At 42.0% G+C, this 15,127-nt stretch overlaps 1 long non-coding RNA gene across 1 annotated transcript; it reads left to right on the forward strand.

Annotated features, from left to right (window-relative positions):
• Positions 1-314: 314 nt before the first annotated feature.
• LOC121819173 (uncharacterized) lies at positions 315-11,368 on the forward strand. Its single transcript, XR_006059415.2, has 2 exons — positions 315-901; positions 11,054-11,368. It is a non-coding gene; the product is annotated as an uncharacterized LOC121819173 (long non-coding RNA).
• The last annotated feature ends 3,759 nt before the right edge of the window (positions 11,369-15,127 follow it).

Here is a 15,127-nt window from a genome sequence, read left to right on the forward strand (position 1 = left end):
CTCCCCAGTCCTCTCCTCCCGAACCGCCCCAGGAGCTCAAAGAAGCACGGTACCAGGACCACGGAGCAGAGTGGGGTGGACAGTCTGGAGAGGAGGGAGGTGTGGAGGGGAAGGGGCAGCAAGATAGAGAAACTCTCGTCTAGCCAGACTCCCAACTTCTGTCACCAGCACGTTTGAAGGTGAGGACGCAGAGCGGCCGGTAGGACTTGTGGCTGGTGTTCTCGCCATTGCCTCCACCCCGCGATCCCGGGACCGGTGCCGCTTTCCTCCCACGCCCCGCACCCTCTGCCCGCGCCCGGCTGGTCTGACGCTCCGCCCGCCGGCGCCGCCGTGAGGCGGCGAGAGTCCGCGCGCAGGTGGAGGGGTCGCGGCGCGGGGCTGTGCGGCATGGTGGGGAGGGGGGCACCGGGATCCTGTACGCTGTGCCCGAGATGCTCTCTGCCCTCATCATTTCCCCATTAAGGGTCTGCTGTGGGGACCTTACTGGTGGGCACCTTCCAGGACGGGCTTAGCAAGTGCGCACCCGGAACCCCTGCCGGCGCTCCGGGAGAGGCAAGTGGCCGCCGCCGCCCGGGTCGTTCCTGGCTTTTCAGCACCCCAGACAACAGCAGCGGCCTCCGGGCCATGTTCTCCCTCCGGCTCCGAGCTCCTTCCTGTCTGGTCTCTGCCTCCGCCGTCTGCTTCCCCGGCTTTCTGTCCCCACCGCCCCGCGTCCCGCGGTTGCAGCCTCGGAGCGCGGGTGGAAACTGCAGGGAAATGGAGCTTCGAAGCGTCCTTCTGAAAATCGAGAGAGGGTCTCCCTGAGATGGGCTTCCTGCTCGCCCTGCCCGGGTTTGTTCAGAGATGCCACCGGCAGTTTTCCTTTACTGCCCATTGCTCTGCTCGCCTTTTAAAGTCTCAGGTTCGATTTTTAGTTTGGGTTTGGGGCCTGTTGATTACTGAAATATTTTTCCTAATTTTATTTTCTAAAGTCTTGAGATGATGCGGGAGAGGCAGAGCAAATTCACCTTCTTTTCCAAGTGGATCACTTGGTTTTGCCACATCAATTTTCTGGTCTTTGCATCTGTTTGAACTGTTCCTGCCCTCATGCAAAGAACTGCTCAGTTTCTCTAGCTAAACTTACCTGTCTGAATTTTCACAATGCCTTTCTTTTTTGTTTTTCCTCTGATTTTCCTATAACTTGAATGTTGGTGCATTTAATATTGTCCCCACAGTCTATGAGGCTATCCTCAATTCTTTTCATCCTTTTCCCTTTATTCTGCTCTTCAGCATTATTTCCACTATTCTATCTTCCAGCTCACTTATCCATTCTTCTGCCTCAGTTATTCTGCTATTGGTTCCTTCTAGAGTATTTTTAATTTCAGTAGTTTTGTTATTTATTTATCTCTGCTTGCTTATTCTTTATTTCTTCTATGTCCTTGGTGTTTTCTTAACTCTGTTAATTATTTCTTACATTCTCTCCATTCTAAGTCTTTGGAACATCTTTAGTATCATTATTCTGAATTCTCTTTCAAATAGATTGCTTATACCCTCTTCATTTATTTATTTGGTCTTGTGAATTTCTAACTTTTTCATTTGTGATGTATTTCTCTGTCTTTTCATTTTTTTTTCTAACATGCTCCACTTAAGGTCTCCTTTTCCCAGGCTTCAGGGTTGTATTTTTTCTTCCTTTTGGGTTTTGACCTTGGAGGGAAAAGTTGGTTGAGTGGTTTGTGTTGACTGCTTGTTAAGGGTGACTTGTGCCTGTGTTCTAGTGGGAGAAGATCAAGCAGATCAAGCTGGTAATTACAGAAATAATGGCACACATACATCCACTTCCATACACACAGTTATAACCAAAGTGTTCTAAAGAAAAGAGTACAAGAGATTGACTGGATGGACAAGGGAAACCAAAAGTGATATCACCCAGTTAAAAGCAGAGCTAACTAATGTTCAATCTGGAAAACTGAGCCTGAGCAGATTGCCAACTGGGGAATATAGCAAAGAGAGCACAACAATTTAACTTACATGGTGAAAAAAGAGAGTGAAGGAAAAAAAGGAGAAGAGAAAGAAAGAAAAAAAGAGGAGAAGGGAGAGAAAAGAGCAAAGGAAGGGGTGTGAGAGAGGGTAAAATAAAGGGAGAAAAGAAAAATAGAAAAGAAAAGATAAATAGACATATGTGAAAAAGATTTATATATTCAGGAATAGCTACAACTGATAAAGAACTGTAACAAAGGCGGTAAAATACATCAAAAGCAAAATCAGAAAAATCACAAAAAATGAGTGAAAGAGAGAAAAAATATCTTGAAAAAGAGTTTTCTTTCTTTTTTTTTAATAACAAGAGATAACAAAGAAGAAAACTCCACAGCATCACAAAAAGCTAATGTGAAGGTAGAAATATGTAGGGGGAATATACAGTGTGATTTATAAGAAAAAAAGTTCTCAGTGTCATAGTTCTTCTTGTTGTGGAGTCTGCCCCCATGGATGGGGTTGGATTAGTGTCCTGTGATGTTTTCCTGGTTGGGAGAGCTTATGTCTGTGTTCTGGTTGATGGAGCTGGATCTCGTCTCTCTGAAGGGCAGTGCAGTGTTCAGTAGTAAGTTTTGGGGTGTCTATTGGTTCAGTATGTCTTTGGGCAGTCCTTCTGGCTTTGGCAGTGTTAGACATGTCTATTTCCATACCCACGTTGAAGTGACCCTCTTAGCATATCTTAATTGCCCCCTGCCCCCTACCTGTCCCTCGATTCTTTACCAGTGCTTCTGTTCCCCCCATCCTGCCCTGCACTGAAGGCTGATGCTCGCTAGGTAGGGGCTTGTGTGGCTCTTTTCTTGGCCCCCCGGACCCTGCCCTCTGCATCACAGAGACTTGTGTGAAGTTCCTTCAGCCCCCTGAGCTCGCCCTCTATGTTACAGATCTTGTGTGCACTTGTCTCGGCTCCCTGGGCCTTCCTTGTATGTCACAGGACTTGTGTGTTCTATTTTTAGCTCCCTGGGCCTGCCCTCTGCACCACGAGGGTTGTGTGCACTGGAGAGGTTTTTATGCCATGCCTCTCTTAGCACCCCAGGCCTGCCCTCTGTACCACTGGGCTTCTGTGTGCTTCTCTTCATTCCCCAAGACTGCTATCTGGTCGGGGCCACAGTCTGTGAGCTGTTTATGGATTAAGAAATATAGCTTTCTCTGTCTTCTGCCCTCTGAAGTCCCTACTTTGCCTGGCTTTCTGAGATTATGCAGTTCCTTCTTGGGCTTCTCTGTGAGGAGGGAGCTTCCCAGTGCATAGGAACTCTTCCTGCTTCACAACTCTCTTTCTCCCTCAGTGCACAAGTTCCTATCCAGAAGTTCTCCATCTTTTCCCTTTTTATGTCTCCATCCTCTCTCCTACCTCATTCCAGGGAGCTTAGCCTGCCCCACTGGAAGCCTGGGGTCTTCTGCTATCACCTAGAGATTGCTTTGAAGGAGTTGTTCCATATCTTGATGAGTTTTTGATGTGTTTGTGGGGAGGCTGGTGATCTCCTCATCTTACTCTACCACCATCTTCTTCTGCCCCCTTCTCCTGGGTTTGTTTTTGTAGGTCTTTTTTTCTGTTCCTCTTCTGTTCTCTTCTCTTGTGTTTCTTACCTGGAGAATTTCCTTTAGCTCTTGTTGTAAAGCTGATGTGGTGGTGCTGAATTCTCTTAGCTTTTGCTGTTTGTAAACCTTTTGATTTCTCTGTTGAATCTGAATGAGAACTTGCTACGTAAGTGTTCTTGGTTGTAGATATTTTCTTTTATCACTTTAAATATATCATGCCATGTATTCATATAAAATCATAGTTCCTCTTGCTTCTGATGTCTGCCCTCTGGTTAGTGAGGCTGGTCCAGAGGCTTGTTTATCCCCTTGATACAGGGATTGACTGGTGCTGTGGTGACCAGAGTCTGCTCTGGAGATTGATTGAGTCCTTCCCTTTCTCTGTGATTGTCACTTCCCTGTCAAAGTTGGGGTCTACTCCCTAGTTGTTGGACTAGAGATGCCTAGATTTGTTTCTTAGCTGTGTTTCTGATCTGCAGTGTGAGGTAGTTGAGATTGGAGCACTCCCAGTGAGAGAAAAGCCTCTGAGTATTCCTCTTATGGAGCTGTTCACCTGTGAGTATACTCTGTTGTGTCTCCTTTTGTCCATTGTGTGGACTCATAAAGTAAACTGTCGTTGGCACTGCTCTCAGTCCCAGCTTAACTGTGGATGTGCTAGCAATCGGCCCCGGTGACTCTCAGGTGCTGTTTTCATCAGGCCACTGGTGCTGATTCACTGAGATCAGGTCCCAGGACTGCAGTAGTTGTGCACCTGGACCTGCTAATGGAGCTATGGAGGTAGTTCGGACTCTTGCCTGGCCCAGTCCCTATGTGTATGTGCCCACAAAGCCCACAGTTCCTTAAGCCAGACCCATCTCCCAGTTCCCAAGTGCAGGAACACTTGTCCTTTTGGATATTTTGCAGGCACTGAATTTAGGGAGCTTCCAGTGAGGAGAGAGGCCCTGCCTTTTACAGGTCACTCAACAGCGGTGATTTGCTCCTGTGATGGCTTCCTCCACAAGCATTCTTACTTGTGGAACTCCTCACTCTCATCCCCTCAGACTGTCTCTTCACAGCCAACAGCAGTTCCCTCCCAAGGTCTGCTCTCCAAATCTCACCTTCCAGCGCCAGACCCTTGTGTGTCCTTGTAGACATCTGTCTCAGGTCAGAGTGTGCAGGGCTGTGGCATGGACCACCTGTGTAGGTTTTGCTGTGTCCTGCCTGCCGCAGACTGGCCACTGTGCTCTCCTCTGACCTCCTAGGCACCCTTATGTCCCTGCTGATCTCTGTATGGGAGAGAGGACTTCACTGAATGGGGGAACCTCTCCTTACCTTCAACTCCCCACCAGAAGTGTAGTCCCATCCTGCTTCCTCTCCTCTTCCTTTTCCCTTCTTCCTTTCATCCTACCTGGTTGTGTGGGGATCTCTCTTGTCCTTCTAGGTGCTTGAAGTCCTCCTCTAGTGTTCAGCAGGTCCTCTGTGAGAATTGTTCCATTTGCAGATGTACTCTTGATGCATTTGTGGGGAGAGAACTCCACATCCTCCTACCCTTCTGCCATCTTGGAAAGTCCTTGATCAAAGACCTTGTGGCAATTTCTTAAAATAAGACATCAGTGAAATTTGCTGCTTTCATTAACTCTTCCTCATTTCTCTGTACCATGCAATGTTTTTGAGAACATTTTGCCCACAGTAAAATGTCTTTTAAAATTGGAATAAATTCTCCCAAATCCTGATGCTGCTTTATCAACTAAGTTTTTTTGAATATTAATTTTAACTATTTTGTGGTCATTTCAATAATCTTTATAGCATCTTTACCAGAAGTAGATTCTAACTCAAGAAAACACCTTTTTTCTTTTTTTTTTTTTTTTGCTCACTCATAAGAAGTAACTTCTTGTCTGTTCAACTTTTATCATGAGACTGCAGCAATTCAGTTACATCTTCAGAATCCACTTTTATTTCTTGCTATTTCTACCACATTTGTAATTACTTCCTTCACTGAAGTCTTGAACCCCTCAAAATCATACATGAGTATTAGAATTAACTTTTTCCAAACTTCCACTCATGTTGATATTTTTATTTCTTCCCATGAATCATGAATGTTCTTAATGAAATCTAGAATGGTGAATCATTTCTGAAGGTTTTCAATTTACTTTGCTCTGATCCATCAGAGGTATAACTACCTATGGCTGTTCTAACCTTACAAAATGTATTTCTTAAGTAATAAGCCTTGAAAGTTGAATTTGTTCCTTGATACATGGGCTACAAAATGGATGTTATGTTAGCAGCCATGAAAACAATATTAATCTCATTACACATCTCCATCAGAGCTCTTGGGTGACCAGGTGCCTTGTCAATGAGCAGCAATATTTTGAAAGACATCTTTTTTCTGAGCAGCAGGCCTCAACAGTGAGCTTAAGATATTCAGTAAATCATGTTGTATACAGATGTGATGTTATCCAGGCTTTATTATTTCATTTATAGAGCACATGCATAGGAATATATTTGACATAATTCTAAGGGCCTTAGGATTTTTGTTCTGGCAAAGGAGCATTGATTTTAACTTAGAATCACTAACTGTATTAGCACCTAATAAGAGAGTTAGCCTATTGTTTGAAGGTTTGAAGCCAGGCATTGACTCTCTAGCTATGAGTGCTCAAAGGCTGTTTGCCTACTTTTAATATCTGTTGATTAGTACTAATTTTGTTAGCTAGATCTTCTGAATAAAGTGATACTCCAGTGAACACACAAATGATAAACAAGTGAAATAGCTTTGTTGCTGATATGGTGAAAGTTGTAGTGGTCTGGATAGAACATCAAACCACCCGCAATATTCCTGTAAGTCAAACTTCAATTCATACATAGCAAGACCTTGTTGCTGTTTGTTGTTTAGTCATTAAGTCATGTCTGACTCTTAGTGACCCCATAGAGTGCAGCATGCCTGGTTTCTCTGTCTTTCAGTAGCTCCCAGAGTTTGCTCAAATTCATGTCCATTGAGTCAGTGATGCCATCCAACCATCTCATTCTCTGTTACCTCTTTCTCCTCCTGCCCTCAGTCTTTCCAAGGAAAGATTTTCTCAGGGTCTTTTCCAATGAAAAGGTGACCAAAGTATTGGAGCTTCAGGTGGCCAAAGTATTGGAGCTTCAGCTTCATTATCAGTCCTTTCAGTGAATATTCAGGATTGATTTCCTTTAGGATTGACTAGTTGGATCACCTTGCAGTCCAAGGGAGTCTAGCAAGTCTTCTCCAGCACCACAATTCAAAAGCATCAATTTTTCAGTGCTCAGCCTTCTTCATGATCCAACTCTCACATCCATACACGACTACCAGAAAAGCCATAGCTTTGACTCTATGGACCTTTGTCAGTGCAAAGTTTTGGATTCAAAGGCAGCTGCAGAAAAAGTTTGAAGCTAGCAGAGGTTGGTTGATGAGATTTAAGGAAAGAAGCTGTCACCATAACATAAAAGTGCAAGATGAAGCAGCAAGTGCTGATGTAAAAGCTGCAGCAAATTATTCAGAAGACCTAGCTAACAAAGGTTACCTATTTATTTATTTGGCTGTGCTGGGTCTTAGTGATTCATGTGGGATCTAGTTCCCTGACCAGGGATTGAACCCAGGCCCCCTGCATTGGTAGTATGGAGTCTTAGCCACTGGACCACCAGGGAAGTCCCTAATACATTCTTATTTGATCTGTAGAGGCAGAAAAATGTTAGGTAGGTTGACTGAAAAAAAATGTCTAACTTGAGTGGTAAAAAACAGTCATGGCCCCTCAAGCAATTTCCTCACTTGACAGTTGATAAACTCAGAACTCTTTGAATGAGGGGAGAGGCAGGATCTTCTTGAAGATGGATCTTGGTACATTGCCAAAACATACACCGTTGATCTTTCTCCCAGCCCTCCCCAAAAAGACCTACAGGGTAAATGTACACTGAGGAAAAGGAAATAGTGAGAGCTTTGGAAGACTTCTAGACACTAATTTTGAAATGACACTAATTCCAGGAAATCCCCCCAAAATATCACTGTGGTTTATCTGTTGCATGGACTATGTAGTTCATGTGATCAATGAAGTTTTAGCTCATGTCATTCTCACAGTGGGACCGGTGCATCCTCAAAACTGTCCTGTAGTTATTTCTGAGGTCAAGAATGCATAGTGTGATAGATAACACTCAGCAACTGGCCAAATCCTCACACTGGTTGCATGATCTGTGGAGTGAGAGCTATCATGATGGGAAAGGCCAATTGGAAGCCATTAGATCTGCTGCCCCAGAAGAGGAGTAAACCAAAAGCAATACTGCATTTTTGAAGGAATTGCAGAGATTAGTGCCACCATCAAGCACTTGAAGGATGCCAGGGCTGTGATTTCTACCAAATCTCCATTCAGTTCACTTATTTGGCTTGTACAGAAGGCAAATGGATTTTGAAGAATGACAGTGGGTTGTCATAAGCTTAACTAGATAACTCCAACTGCAGTTGCTGTACCAGATGTGGTTTTATTGCTAATTAACACATCCCTGGAACCTGCTGTGCAGCTATTGATCTAGCAAGTGCCTTTTTCTCCATGCCTGTCAATAAGAGCCACCAGAAACAGTTTTCTTTCACTTTTAACCTCAAGGGTATATAAACTCTGCAGCCCTATGTCATCATTTAGTTTGTAAGCATCTTGATTACCTTTCTCTTCCATTGGATATCACACTGGTCCTTTAAATTGGTGACATTATGCCAATTGGACTTAGTGAGCAAGAAGCAGCTCTAAACTTATTTTAGAAATTTGCATCTCAGAAGGTGAGAAATAAATCTGACAAAAAATTCTGAAATCTTCTACCTTAGTGAAATTTCTAGGATTCCAGTGGTTTTGGCATGTTGAGATAACTCTTCTCAGGTGAAGAATGTCATTGCATTTGGCTTTTCCTGCAAGTAAGAAAGAGTACAGTGCCTACTAGGGTTCTGGATTTTTGCAGTAACATATTCCTCATTTGGAGTGTGTTACTGTGGCCCATTTACGGAGTGGCTCAAGAAGCTGCTGGTTTTGAGTGGAGCAAGAGTATGAGGAGACTGTGCCACAGGTCCAGGCTGCTGTGCAAACTGCTTTGTCACTTGGGCCATGTGACCCAGCAGATGCAGTGGTCCTTGAAGTGTTGGCAGATAGGGATGCTGTTTGGAGCTTTTGGCAGGTCCTTATAGGAGAATCACGGGTTCCCCCAGTGACTCAGTGATAAAGAATCCACCTATCAATACAGGAGATGCCAGTTTGATCCCTGGGTCAAGAAGATCCCCTGAAGAAGGAAATGGCAATCCACTCCAGCATTCTTGCCTGGGAAATCCCATGAACAGAGGATCCTGGAGTGCTAAAAGTCCAAGGGGTCACAAAACTGTCAGACACAACTTAGTGACTAAACAACAACAACAAATATAGGAGAATCATAGTGCAGGTCCTTAGGATTTTGGACCAACTTCCTGTCATCGTCTGTAGATAACTGGCCTTCTTTTGAGAAACAGCTCTTGGTCTGTTATTGAGCCTTAGCAGAGACTGAATGCTTAACCATGGGCCACCAAGTTATTATGGTGACTTGAGCTACCCATGATGAACTGGGTATAAAATTAGGTGTATACAGCAGAACTCCATCATCAAATCTCAGTGGTATGTATCTGATCATGCCCAAGTAGGCCTTGAAGGCCTAAGTGTGTTACATGAAGAAGCATCCCAAATGCCCTTGATTCCCCCTCCTGCTACACTTTCTTTGGGATTGGAATGAAAACTGACCTTTTCCACTCTTGTGGCCACTGCTGAGTTTTCCAAATTTGCTGAAAGATTAAGTTCAACACTTTCACAGCATCATCTTTTAGGATTTGAAATAACTCAGCTGGAATTCCATCACCTCCACTAGCTTTGTTTTTAGCAGTGTTTCCTAAGGCCCAGTTGACTTCGCATTCCAGGATGTCTGGTTCTAAGTGAGCGATCACACCATTGAGGTTATTCAGCTCATTAAGACCTTTTTTTGTACAGTTCTGTGTATTTTTGCCACCTCTTCTTAATGTCTTCTGCTTCTGTTGGCCTATATCATTTGTCTTTAATTGTGCCCATCTTCACATGAAATGTTCCCTTGGTGTCCCTAATTTTCTTGAAGAGATCTCTATAGATTCCCATTCTATTATTTTTTTGCTATTTCTTTGCACTGATCACTTAAGAAGCCTTTCTTATCTCTCCTTGCTATTCTTTGGAATTCCGTGTTCATATGGTATATCTTTCCTTTTCTCATTTGTCTTTCACGTCTCTTCTTTTCTCAGCTATTTGTAAAGCCTCCTCAGACAACCATTTTGCCTTTTTGCATTTCTTTCTCTTGGGGGTGGTCTTGATCAATGCCTCCTGTACAATGTTATGAACTTCTGTCCATAATTCTTCAGGGACTCTGTCTGTCAGATCTAGTCTCTTGAATCTAGTCACTTCCACTGCATAATCATAAAGAATTTGATTAAGGTCATATCTGAATGGCCTAGTGGTTTTCCCTACTTTCTTCAAGTTAAGTCTGAACTTTGCAATAAGGAGTTCATGATCTGAGCCACAGTCAGCTCCCACTCTTGTTTTTGCTGACTGTATAGAGCTTCTCCATCTTTGGCTGCAAAGAACATAATCAATCTGATTTTGATATTGACCATCTGTTGATGTCCACGTGTAGAGTCATCTCTTGTGTTGTTGGAAGTGGGTGTTTGCTATGACCAGAGTGTTCTCCTGGCAAAACTCTGTTAGCCTTTGCTCTGTTTCATTTTGTACTCTAAAGCGAAACTAGCCTGTTACTCCATGTATCTCTTCACTTCCTACTTTTACATTCCAGTATATCTATATACATATATTTGGCCAGGAGAAAGATGAAGATTCTGCTGTGTGCAACAATGTGAATTGAACTTGACAGCATTAAGCTAAGTTAATAATGTCAGAGAGAGAAAAACAAATACCATCTGATGTCACTTATATGCGGAATATAAAAATGCAGAACTCATAGAAACAGATACTAGAATGGTGGCTGCCATGGGGTGGAGGTGCAGGATAGAGGGGAAGGAGAGTACAAGCTCCTAGTTTTAAGAAGTTCTGGTAATGAAAAATACATCATAGTGATCATAGTTAATAATACTGTATTATATACTTGAAAGTTGCTAAGAGATTAGATCTTACAAGTTCTTACCACAGAAAAAGGAATGGTAATTATGTAACATGATACAGGTGTTAGATACTGCTTTGGTGGTAATCATTTTGAATACATGCATGCATGCTGAATTGCTTCAGTCATGTCTGACTCTGTGCGACCCCATGGACAGCAGCTCACCAGGCTCCTCTGTCCAAGGGATTCTCTAGGCAAGAATACTGGAGTGGGTTGCCATTGCCTTCTGTAAATCATTCAGCTACTTATTAGTAAAACGATCGATGAACTATCTGATGGTAAAGTCGCCATCCCATTCCCAGGGTCTGTCAAAGGCCCACCAACCAGTAATTTTTTCCTCTCTGCCTGCTTCCACCAACCTTCTTTGTCTTCTTTCCAGAGTCCTCAAAAAAGTCTCCATCAGAAGCCACCTGAAATCTCTCCACTCCCAGCACCCAATGCTAAGACTACCAACAGAACAAATGACGCATGATTAATATTCCCTTCCTCGCATCCCTTCCCTTCGCAGCCTATTCCTCAGAATTATTTTTGCAATACGCAAATTAAAATGTTGTACACCTTAAAGTTACACAATGTTATGTGTCAATTATATCTCAATAAAAGTGAAAGTTATTCTCTTTAACACATATTGATATTGTAATGTGGTGTAAGAATGTCTAGAGAAGTATTTCTATAAAAAAAAATTTCCAACTTTGCTTTTACCTTCTTGTGTTTTCATTTCTTAATTTATTTTCCCAACTCAACAAATCTGGAAATTTGATATCAGTTTATATCAGTTTGATATCAGTTTGATATCAGTTTCTTGGGTGGGAGAAATCAACTTAACTGGCCCAGTGCTCATTAGTTTAGTTTTTATTTGAAAATCAATTTAATAATTCACAACATAAAATAACTTTTTTCCAATATGGAACCATACTTTAGAAACCAAAGTAGTTTAGTGAGTACATGAATCAGAGGATGCCAGGGGAAGGCCCTCCTTAGGAGGAATGCTCATTTCTTCTCCAAGAGCAGAGATGCACTACTTCCAGTTCCTCTCCACATTCTTCTTTTCAACATGCTGATTGTTTCATTGTGTGTGTGGGTGTGAAGTTGCTTCAGTCCTGTCCTATTCCTTGTGACCCCCATGGACTGTAGCCCACCAGGCTGCTCTGTTCATGGGATTCTCAGGCAAGAATACTGGAATGGATTTTCATGCCTGCTTCTGGGATCTTCTGACCCAGGGATTGAATCTCAGTCTCTTGTGGCTCCTGTAGTGCAGGTGGATGCTCTATCCCTGAGCCACTGGAGAAGCCCCAATTGATTTGTTAAGTTCAATTAAATTGCTAAGAGAAATATTTATAAACTACAAAACATTATAAAAATATTAGGCATTAAATTTAGAAATACCTTTAATATGAAAGTGTTTCCTAGGTGGCACTGATGGTAAAGAATCTACCTGCTAATGCAGGAGATGCAAGAGACGTGGGTTAGATCCCTGGATCAGGAAGATCCCATGGAGTAGGAAATGGAAACCGGCTCCAATATTCTTACCTGGAAAATTGCATGGACAGAGGAGCCTGGTAGTCTACAGTCCATAGGGTTGCAAAGAGTCAGACACAACTGAGCACATACTTGCTATATTTCTCTTAACAGGTAGGAAGTTTGACTTTCATCTGTGAATATCTTTGTATTTTTAATAGGTAAGAGTTATATAATTTTTGTTCCAGTTTTGTTTTGGCTTCCAGGAAATTCTGAGTTAGATTTTCTGTTTGATTGTGAAAACCCTTAGACTGAATTTTCAAAACAATGATCATTTCCATGTTGTTACACAGCCCTTGTTCTTTCACAGTTTGTGCTGTGGATTTATAGTTGTATTTTATTATAAACTCACATTAATTCTGACACATAGCAAGGATATACATAATGATACATGAAAAGAAGAAAATATTAGGCTTAACATAAGAAAAATTTCCCATATTTGACAATTTCTGACCTTTGAAAATATTAGTTTCATAAGATTTAACCTAGTAATGAACAAATGAAGGTGTTATCTATAATTATTTTAACTTTTGAAAGATGTTGTTTACCAACCTCTTTAATAAAATTTGTATCTTAATAAGGAGAATATTTTCAAACTACAGATGTATTCGCTCCTCTATATTACCCCTTCTCCCCATTACTATGGGTTATTGGAACTAGAAAATATCTTTGAAACCATTTTGATAGCAACTTCCAGACTTTTATTACTAGTAGCTCTTTTTACCTACCACATATATCCCATATATTCTGAATAAAATATCCTCATAAACAACTTAAAACCTCACTTTAATAAAAATTATACAAATAAAAATACCTTTTTTCTTTTGTTCGGAGTGGAAATAAAACATGCAAACTTCTTTAGGTATGTAGACAATTTGTTGAAAGCTTCCCCAAAACTGTGTGAATGTACACTTAAAAATCAAATGCAAGTCACCCTTGTTAACAATGTATGAAGCAGTAATGACACATTAACTTAGACAATTTATTTTTTAAAAACAACTAGTGTTTAGTTTACAATTACAACAGTTGGAGTTAGCCAAATGCCTGTGTGAAATTCTTGTTTCTGATTTTTTTCTGGCATAAGCTCACTGTGGCTGCATTGGAATAATTAAGAGGTTCACTGTGCCTGCTGTGGACAGGGAATCATACAGGAAGCAAACATCTAGGCACATCATTACAGAATTAGGATAAAATTTGTGTTTGTAGGAATAAAAGCAGCAAAAATGACAACATAATTACTAAGTGAAGAGAAAGTCGCTCATTCGTGTCCAACTCTTTGAAACAGTTCTCTAGGCCAGAATACTGGAGTGGGTAGCTTTTCCCTCCTCCAGGGGCTCTTCCCAACCCAAGGATCGAATGCAGGTCTACCACATTGCAAGCGGATTCTTTACCAGCTGAGCCACAAGGGAAGCCCAATTACCAAGTAGCCTTTCCCAATTTTTTCCTGTTATGTTCCTCGAGGAAATCCAGGGTATTGAATTACTTGCCAAGAAGCAGTTTAATTTCTAAATGGCAAGCCAGGGCATTTTATAGCAGCTGATGTACAAAGTACACCAGAGACAGTTTAGGTGAAGTTTAGGCATCTTGCTACCTTGTGATGGTGGATTTTGTTCAGGGAAATAACAATTCATTACCCATTAATTATTAAAAATTTTCAACATATTCCAAACTTAGAGCTTTTATCTTCCAGCTAAATTATTGACATCGTTTTCTGGACAACTCATGCTATTCAGATGCATGGAGAAAAACTAAAAAGTGCTTAAATAAGATAGTTTTAAAGGGGGAAATATCTGATGACCCATTACTGCAATAAAGATTATAATAATTCTGGGTTTTATAGTGCCCAGTTTCCAGAGAGAACACAATGATTCATTTCCTTTGAAAACTCCCCATGGCTTTGGCTCCATTCTTCCCTTGGAGCACACACACAGACACACATACACACGCACACACAGACACACCCACATGTAGTTATTTTAAAAGTTGCCTTCACAGCAGTGTTTTGCATCATTTTTAGCTAGAGGAAGCTGCAAGAAGGAAATGTCCAAAATTTGGTGTTTACATGGACCATGTCATTAACATTTCTCATTTGTTGAGTGATTTTCATGTTTCCCAGAAGCTCTCATCCTGTAAAAGCTGATGGATGGGTTGACAGAACCTTCCAGGCCGTGTTGGTATAATATGAGCCAAGTGCCTGGAAACAATAAAACAGCAATTTTCTGAGAGATTTACCTGCAGAAAAAGCCAGGAACATAAAGGCCATTTTCAGTTTCCCGCCTAAAGCCTCTTCTCTCAGTTTGGGAGGACTGGATCTTGTCAGGTTAATTGAGGGTGCCATTAAATGTAATCTCAGCAGCAGCAACTGTGATGGCTCCAAGGGAAAGACACTGAAGCAGGAATCAGAGAACTGGGCTGTGGTCTGACTAGAGTGGAGGCTTCATATCATGAGCAACAGAAATAAAAGCTGCAGGGGTTTTGAAATGTTAAATCTTTTCCCTTGAAAGTTGGAAGGGTCATCCAGTCATGATTTGATAAGCAATGGTTCTGGCTTCAGGTTTCCCAGGTGGCACTAGCGGTAAAGAACCTGCCTCCCAAAGCAGGAGACATAAGAGACACAAGTTTGATCCCTGGGTCGGGAAGATCCCCTGGAAGAGGGCATGGCAACCCACTCCAATATTCTTGCCTGGAACATCCCATGGACAGGAGGAGCCTGGTAGGCTACAGTCCACAGGGTTGCAAAAAGTCATATATGTCTGAAGTGACTTAGCACACATGCACACACGGTTCTGGTATCAGTAGCAAATATAAACCGAGAAGGGTCCTCTGAAGTTAAGTTCATCACAGCTGGGCCAGACTTTTTGAAATTCATATTGGACATCTTCCACACCACTGGATTCTCAAAGATGGATCTCTTTATGTCACAAAACAAGAAGGA

This window comes from Ovis aries, chromosome 3 (assembly GCF_016772045.2).
Source record: "Ovis aries strain OAR_USU_Benz2616 breed Rambouillet chromosome 3, ARS-UI_Ramb_v3.0, whole genome shotgun sequence".
In the NCBI taxonomy this organism is placed as follows: domain Eukaryota; kingdom Metazoa; phylum Chordata; class Mammalia; order Artiodactyla; family Bovidae; genus Ovis; species Ovis aries.